General features: G+C 37.5%; 1 long non-coding RNA gene across 2 annotated transcripts; it reads right to left on the bottom strand.

The window, feature by feature from the left end:
- Window positions 1-328: 328 nt before the first annotated feature.
- Window positions 329-8,529, bottom strand: LOC120410710. Of its 2 annotated transcripts, none has more exons than XR_005603030.1 (3): window positions 8,475-8,529; window positions 6,897-7,052; window positions 329-561 (listed from the first exon to the last, which is right to left on the bottom strand). It is a non-coding gene; the product is annotated as an uncharacterized LOC120410710 (long non-coding RNA). The 2 variants fall into 2 exon arrangements; XR_005603032.1 differs by lacking the exon at window positions 329-561 and adding an exon at window positions 5,936-6,054.
- Between the last annotated feature and the right edge of the window lie 628 nt (window positions 8,530-9,157).

The following is a 9,157-nucleotide window of genomic DNA, read 5'->3' as shown; positions in this document are numbered from 1 at the left end:
CCACCATAACAAACACAACAGTACACAACTGGATAAATGTGGTTTATACATATAAAAAGTTATTCAACAAGGGGGGAAATAATCTGCTTTGTGAAAGCAAGGGTTAAAGGATTTCTCTTCTCATTACTTCACATTATTTTTCCTGTGTGAAGAAGTGCATTTGAGTATTCCATGGATTACATTTATGAAGGGAAAAGAAATCTTTTGGATGTAACCCCAAATACAGAAGGAAAAAAGAATGTACAGCTGGCAGTATGTGACCTGGTTTCTGAGTGTAGAATGGGGGATAATAACTCAGAGACACCACTGGCTTCAAAACCCACATTGTTATAGCTGAAGATATAATTTCTGATAATTCAATTTTTGGTACAGCTTCTCTGGGCCCAGTGAAATCCAAAGAAGTCCCACTATGATATTTTATAACCTGAAGGGTAGGTGCGAACTCCAGAGGTGCTGATGGCATTACCTGACAGAGTTGCAGAAGCTTGCTTTCCAAAAAGTGTGCATAATTTCACCAACTACTTTCCTGTGCTCTGTTTTCTAGATGGAAGATTTTTCAAGCTTCAGACAAAAAGAGAACAAAAGTGTTTATTACACCTGAGACAGAAAAACCCTTTTCTACCAGATGACCTTTACACTTGTATGCATTTATTGCCCAAAAATTAAAGTGGGAAAATACAAATTATTTAAGATGCAGTATAACCAACATTTTTTTCCCTTCCCTAAGAGCTATTGTCAATACTACAGAAACTTGAAGCAGGTACAGAAATGAAGTTAATTTTAACAATGATTCCATGGTACAAATGAGTGTGTTATCACATTGTTCTAGGCCCAAATTCTCCTCTTCTTAAACAGTATTTTCTGAACTCTGCTTCCAGTTCCATGAAGGCCGATGCATACATAAAAATTAAATAGTTGAACAATTAGCTGCATGACTGCAGCCTATATGAAGTTTGATATTACATTTAAAATGACATTGCAGTCAACATCTTTAAAATGCCTGTTTTCAACAACCTAGACTTTGAGAGTGTTTAAGATCTTCTAGTACAGCAAAAAGGGGCATTTTCCATGAGAAGCAGAGCTTTAACAAAAGCATTTAAAAAACTTTCATTCCTATGCAATCCTTACTTTTTAGCATACTTAGACATGCACATGAAAATATGCAACTTATTTTTTTCCAGCTTGCTCTTCAAGAGTGGCACAGTTGCAGGTTTAACTTCCACTCTTAGACTGAGACAAATTGCTCTGTCATTACTATTTTATTTTTACAGTCATTCCAACCTAAAATTTCCTCTCAGCAGTGTGGCTTTTTATTAGCCTTTTGAAAACATTGGGTAAGAAAATTCAAACTATAAAGCAGCCATTACTTGGTTATTGATGCTAACCCTTTGATAGGTCTGAGGAAGTCAGGTACATTATGTCTGGGCCTTTGAACATTTTTTTCCTTTTCATTTCAGCAAGCATTAACATCAGAGACATCAAGCTAATCCTTTCAGCTTCTAATCAGTGTTGTGGACACTTTTATTTCAGCTACTGAGCCTCTCTGCAGCTATTGGGAATTTCAAGTTGAAATGTTAATGATTATAAAAATGTCACTGAGATGACATAGTGCCCCTTTTTGCTGCCTACAGTTTTGTAGGAAAACAAAGTTACTGAAAGTAGCACTTGTTCATGCTGAGGAAGTACAACATTTCTGCTACCATCTTACATGTGTGCACTGACTTTTTAGAAAAGACACTATCTTAAAGTACTACTACTACTAATAGCATAGATCATGTCCTTCCATAGTGAGCTTCCCTTATGCAAGTGAGAATCTGAGACCTCAAGACTAGACTTTTGTAATGGTGTTATTTTTACCTCCTCTAGAAGATACCTGTGTTGTCCACCAGACAGATCCCACAGAGAAGTCAGAGTGAGAGAAATAAAATTTACTTTCTTACTGAACATGTTGAAAGTCAGTATTTGTTCTTAAATGATCAAGCTTAGCTTTGCCTTCTGTTCTTCCTCTCTTGTGACCAAACAGAACGAAATAAAAGTGAAGAAGGTGTTGAGCAACATGGAGCTGTTTGGGATCACACTTTAAACCCCCAGAAAAAACAAAAACAAACAAAAAATTCCTTTGGTACAAGCCAGGATTTTAATATAAGTCCCAAATTCCCAGATCTCAGAATCCAAAAAGAATATTAAATCTCATTATGATTAACCCCCCAATAATTTACAAAGTTAATAAAACTTGACAATACTGAAAAATTTAAAACTTTTGTCCATTGCAGAAGTAGACTAAAGAGCTTAAAAAGTTTTCTTATTTTTGCAGGGGAATAAACTCTTTCTCTTCCACCTGCAAGAAAACTTTGATTCGGGGTGAAGGGAGAGACAGTTAGGTACTTGAGATCTAAATGATACCAAGAACTCATTGTTCCTACTCATAAAGGCACAGGCACTGCTAGAAAGAATATCAAAATAATAACTGGTCAAGACTTCTAAAACCATTAACAAATTTCAACATGTTACTGTGTTCAAATATTGCTCAAATCTTTTTTGTTTACTAGTTGTTTTCTTATATTAACTCCAGAATACTTCAGTAGTGGTGGAATATTTTGACCAACCTGGCTGAAAGCATATATGCAAAAAAACTTAATGCAGAATTATGGTTCCCAGAAAACATCATAAACTCCAGGATTTTCATCTCTTATCTGTGCTGCTAAAATATTTGCAAAAGGCTTTATTAATAATCTCTGCAGTCAAAATCAGGAGCAAAACCATTTTTTCCTGTTCCAATACAAATTAATTGGTATAACATCTGCAAAGTCTTGCTAAGACTGAGCACTGATAAGCAACACCACTATCCCTCCATCACACTTTATATATAGAATGAATGTTTAGCAAAAGCTGAATAAATAGTGAGGGTTATCTGCCATATTACAGCTCATTTTGATATATCATGATATGTTAAGCTCTTAAAATAGACCTCATGCATCTTAGTTTAGAAACCTCTAAAGTTTATGATAGCTTTAATTGATACACTTCTAAAGAACCAAGTCCTCATCATATCACTGACTTTATTATATGAACAGGTGCGGCTGAAACTCATTTCTGGAAGGACAAGTAAGGTACAGTTTTACTAAAACCAGTGGGTTTCCCTTCCACTCTACACTACGTATATTCTACAGCAGAAACTGTTTACATTTTGCCTCCATCTTTCTAGATGGGTGATGATGTTTATTTAGTGACCAAATTTGGACTTTTCCATAATTTATGTACAAAGACTTCGGAGTTCTCAACTGAATGCTAACTTTTATTCCCAAGCCCTTCTTGCAGTAATTTCAAAGGAATATGGGTGCACAAATCACAGAATTATATTGATTCTTTCTGGTGACACTTGTCATTGGCCAAAGTGTGCTGTGGATTTACTCACAAGTTCCTCTCTAAGCAGGGGCAGGGCTGTTTTCACAAACCTCCTTGGCAAAACAAGACACACAGACTGGATCCTTCTGGATTCATTCTTGAATTTTCTTGAATTGTCACTATTCTGACTTAAAGACAGATCTTGTATTTTTCCCAAGATGGATAATGTTGGATAGCTCTTTTCTGCCTTTTTTTTTTAAATGCACCTTGGTCCTCTGCTCATGAAACAGTCTATTTCAATTAGATAAATGTGTGCATACAATGACCAGCTTTGTCTCCAAAGAATTTTGAGGATATTTTTTACAGACTTTCATTTTTCTAGCTTATGAATTCCAGCCTTTTAGAGCATTAGCATTTTTTTATTAATTTGGAATTCCAGTATTAACACATGATTTATTGTTTTTTAAATAAGGAAAAAAATGCCTCAACAATGTCTATGGACTAAAGTTTCCAAAATAATATTTACTTTCTCATCTTTGCAGTTAAATTAAAAGTCAGTAGTACTAACACAAGCGATAGTTTTCCAATAAATGCAAACTACTTTGGCCTTTCCTGGGTCCTTCTAAGACAGCTGACTCCTAGAATAAATGACAGTAGCATTTTCAAAGCTGCTAAATTATTCCAATCCTACTGAAGCAGATACTGTCTGGCATGAAGGATCCTAGGACTGGTGAATCTGAACAGACAGGAGTAACTGAGTGAGCAGAATTCACTGTGATAAAGAGCTTAAGATAAAAGGAGAGATTTATATTGAAATAGAAGCTTACAGTAGCAGATCACTTTAATTTTCTCTGCCATGTAGTAAGCAAAAAGCGTGTAAAAGGTGGGTAGACAGATTTGACTTGTGGATCAATATTCTGTTGATCTCTGGCCACAAAACAATTAATCTCTGCAGTGCAGAACAAAAGTAAAGGGGAATTTAATGTCAAATCAGTTAACCACAATCTGAAATTGAAAAAGGAGTATTGATAATGATGTTCCTCCTATTAAGTGATATCATCCAGAGCATTCATAGCAATGTAATAATTACACAGTGCAGTTAGCTTGATCTCCTAGGCTAACATCATAGCAATCAACTGCAGCAGCGTCTCCACCATTCTGTTAAGAGCTACATTTCCAAAGCTGAGTCTGAACTTCTTAGAGAAAAATTTAATTTCAGCTATCTGCCATAAGCTCTCTTTATCTACAAAGCTCACATTTTGGAGGGAACATAAATCTTTGGAAAATAAATGTAGACACAATACCATCATTATGTTAATATACGTGGAAATTCCATTTGGAAACCATCTCAATTTGTCAGGACTCCAGACAACAATCAGTAGACTTTAAGAGACACAAATAGATTCAGTGTTCTTAAAAAAAGAAAAAAAAACAAACATGAAGGGATTGATAGCGCAGGGGATGATAGTAAAAAAAGAGAAAAGGAGAGGAAACAGATAATTAAGCTCTTCCAAGAACAGGATATTTTTTAAGGAACAGACACAGCATGCCTATTAAATTCATAATGGCGATGATTAAAAAACCACTATGCAACAGTACTAAAATAATAACTGTTTGAAGTTACAGGAATATTCCAAAGACTAACATTCTTACTTCTGGGCATCCTCTTAAGTAGTTGAAAAATCATCCCTCATTTTAAAAAAGTCAGACCTCATCAGTTCTCTCCTGACCATTTGCAGTTTTACCATGAGTTGCTCACATGCATAGTTCAAACATTTTTTTCTTGTTCAAGATGAATCAAGATTTCTCAGTTTTCCTTATGAAAGAGGGGCAGACAAACAGACACACTGACCATGTTGGACTGAGATTTATCCAACTTAATTTCAGTCAGCTATCTGAGCTACCTGAGCAAGAAGTATCACTGAGGTTCCAATACCACCATGGGACTCAGCATTGCCTCCCCACACAGCCAAAATCAGACTTCATGGCATCAGCTCAGTGCAACAGAGACCCTTGCTAGAGCCACATCTACTTGGGTGAATTTGGAACAGAACACCTTCCATTTATCACAGCCACTGCTCTAAAAGTAAGCCAGGTAACATCAAGACTCATGTGGTGGGACATCTCAGAGATGTCTGCTCTGTAACTAGTCACTCAAGGTGCTCCCTATAAACACATAGAAAAGGGTATTTTTTTAGGTTTGGTTCATCTGATCTATTTTAGCTGTCTAAAAGCTAAATCTCAGAAGCTCCTGTTCTTCTCCACTGACTACAAAACAAGGTTCAACAGCCAATTTAGGTTCATATAAGAAATATGAATTTGGTCAGATAAACGCACTGCCTCCTTCTTTCACTGGCTCTCCATGTGTCATCCTGTATCCTACTGCAACTTCTCAATCAAAGCATTCTTCCCTATCATGAACTCTTCTTTTTATTAAAGAACCAGTTATTTACTTGCAACCTCTCTTATTACTGATCCTTAACATCTCTTGACACGAACAGGACAGAAAAAAATATTATTTACGGAAGACTTTTTGCATGAGTTAAACTTACTTGTTTTGAAACTGCTTCATCAGTGACTGACATCATGACTGACTTATATCAGTCATCAGAGATTAATGAAAAGCTCTTAACTCACCGTAATTTATTGTCTGCATCTATAATCTACCCTGAGGAAGGAACATGAACCAGAGCTACAAATATTTGAAATCTGTAGTGGAAGACCAACAGAAAGGGAAAAAAGATAATGTAAGTACATAAAGGGGCAGTACAGTCAATGAGAAGTAATTTTTCAATGAACTTTTTCAGCGTAAATAAAATATTCACAAGACATACAATATATGAGGCATTCTGCCTCAGCTATTAAAGAGAAAATGTACATATATGTAGCTTCACTGGGAGAGGTAGAGTAAAAGAATTGTTGAGCCTTCATCATAATCTGCCATTATTGACTGTACTAAAAATGAATTATGGCATTTTAAGATACTTACTGATATTGGCAAAACGCTTCCTGACTGAATCACTGCACTAGAAATCAGGGGAGAACTATTTAACCAAGGCCACTGGTCCAAATGCAGGTAAAACCCAAATTAGTAATTTCTAAACTGAAGCATATCGGCAAGTCAAAAAATTAATTACTCCTGAGTGAATTACGGGAGTAAAATTTTACCAAAATTAAAGTAATGCCACTGAGTACCTGCAAGATGTGAGCATTCTTAAGTACATCTTGCTAGCACAGCGATATTGTGAGCCTATTCCCACTTCAGAGGCACTTACAGCTTAGCTCTGCAGGGCATCTTTTTCCCTGCAGTTTCCTCAAAATGTCAAAGGAGGTGCCAAACGTACCAATACCTCCTCCAAAGTGCCAGAGGAAATGTTACCAGGGTGTCTCTAGAGCCAAACATTGACATCAGAGAAGTAACCAGGTTACTCAGTCAGCTCTCAGCAGAGACCAATGTCAAATAAACTTTTACCCTAGCAGTGTATAGCCAGCGGTGATTAGCTCATCAGTGGTTACAGGCAATGTAGACTTTAAAACAGCTACACCCATACCTGTGCCAAAGGGACTTGAGTCAGATGCACACAGGGGATGCACACAGAAGAAACAGAGCAAACAGTTCAAATTCAAATCCATCTCCAACACTTCATTTTTAGACTAGATCTCACTGTTTATATTCCAAGTGCTTTCCCTTGTTGTCGCAATGTGACCTGGAGACACCAGAAAACATGTGGACGGTTCAAATGTTCAATAAAATTGATGGATGTAGACTTCTATTCTCTGAACTGTGTATCAAACTATTAAACATTTGGTGTTACATTCTCTGCTGCTGTAAAGACAAGTAGCTCTACTTAATCCCAGAGAGTTGCACCCACTTAGACCTGTAAAACAATCTAACTTCCTTCAGTGATGAGTTTGCCTGCATATCACTCAGGTCAGAAGCACTTGTCTGTGTTTTCTTGGTTTCTACCTTTTAATGGCTGCACTTTGTCCTTTTCACCAAGAGGGAATTAGCAAGTGAACTCAGAGCAAGATTTTACTTTTGAGTATGAATAATGTTGGTGTCCCATCAGTCCAGCAACACTTCCTTTTACACTAATGAGCCATTAAAATATGTGTAGATAATCACTAATCTTTCAGGAGGTTAACATGAAGCTCGTCCAATTCTAACACTTCCATCACGGAAGTGGGAATTTGGGAACAGATCATGTTTTATTAAAAAGAAAAGGAAACACATGGAAAGAGAAATGCATTGTCAAGACTTGGGAGTGCCTGTGTTATCTCAGATATTTATATTGGAATAAAAGCTTTCAGTCTAACCCCATTTTTTCCACTGTTTTGCCCTGCAGTGACATCAGCCTTCTGGCATGATTACAGTCTTAAAAATGCACAGTACTGTAAGTTCAAAGATAGGGCAGAGAAGCAAGCGTTAACAGCAGTGGCTCATCACAACAGCACCTCGTAAGAGGCATCTGCTGTGCATCTTCCAGACAATAAGCATGGACAGAGGGAGGCCCACTTTGGCACAATGGAGGTCACCAAGAGGCCCCCAAAAATGGGGGTTCACCAAAAGCCCAGGTCACCAAGATGCATGGTAGACATAGGTGGTGAAGCTGGTGCTCATACTCTGTAACCTGAGTTTTGGCAACCATGAAGAAAAATATCTCTAGTGCAAACATGAAACTCAGAGGGGTTATACAGCGCAACAAGCAGAGTGCATATGGTCTCAGCAATTATAGTAGTATGCAGTTCAAAAACCAAGTCCTCTGCAGAGATAAAGGTGGAATGTGCCCTTGTTTACAGCAGGAAAATGAGGGAAGGTTTGGTCTCCTGCCCTCTCCTTGTGTTAATACCTGTTTGTGCCCTTGGTGACCTCAGCAGACATATTTATCAACAGCCAGTGGAAAAATTGCCTCCAGGTCACAGCATCCCACACAAAGTCATATGCACTAAAACCTCCTTTCTCAAATGCAATCATTCCTACTTCAGTTACATCTCATCCTTTGAGACGGATCTTTACATTCTGATTCATCTGTGAAGCTGACTGGAATTATTCACAATATACAAGAGAGTGCAGGATACCCAGTTATGCTGCACATAGCAAAGGAAAATTGAAAATCAAATAGGCTTACCAACAGCTCTCTGCTCTCTACAGTAACCTGTCAGCACCGCTTCTCTGCAGCAAGTGAACAGCAACAGGAAATGATGGGATGCTGACTGCTCTCTGCACTGCTGGCACCCAATAATATAGTACTTCCTTTGTGGTACCAGAGGAGCTACCTAGACCTCAATGAGGAATTCTCTAAGGAACTTGCAAAATATTAGCAGCTTCTTTCTGAGACATTTGGAGAAACACTGAAAAAATAATTGAGTGATCTCCTGCTGCCTGTAGCTGATGCACAATTTGGTGAGCTCTGCAGAACTATGCTAAACAGAAGCATCTGTACACTTCCTGCTTCTGCTATTCTAGCTTGGCTGTTTCACTGTAGCAACGTAACAAAACACATACCAAATAGGAAAACTGACTGTGGCTGTTATGGAGATTGCTTTATTTTATACTACATTCCTGCATAAACTTTCAGTTTACAAATTATCCCTTAGCAGATCATGGAGTTTTTTCAGTGGTCCAGCTGCTACTCAAAGTTCTTTGTTAGATCATTTCCAATAATCTATTCTGAATGGCAATTAGGAGTGTTCAAAATAGGAATGGTTTTGGCTGGGTGGTGAGCACACTTTCTCAGTTCCCAAACTACCTGATTTCAACTCATTGCAGGCACTCATCAGAGAAAATATGGATCTTTAACTTCTCAAAACT

The sequence above is a fragment of the Corvus cornix genome, chromosome 1 (assembly GCF_000738735.6).
Source record: "Corvus cornix cornix isolate S_Up_H32 chromosome 1, ASM73873v5, whole genome shotgun sequence".
In the NCBI taxonomy this organism is placed as follows: Eukaryota; Metazoa; Chordata; class Aves; order Passeriformes; family Corvidae; genus Corvus; species Corvus cornix.
Note: the sequence above shows the minus strand (reverse complement) of the source record. Positions and strands in the feature narration are given on the sequence as shown.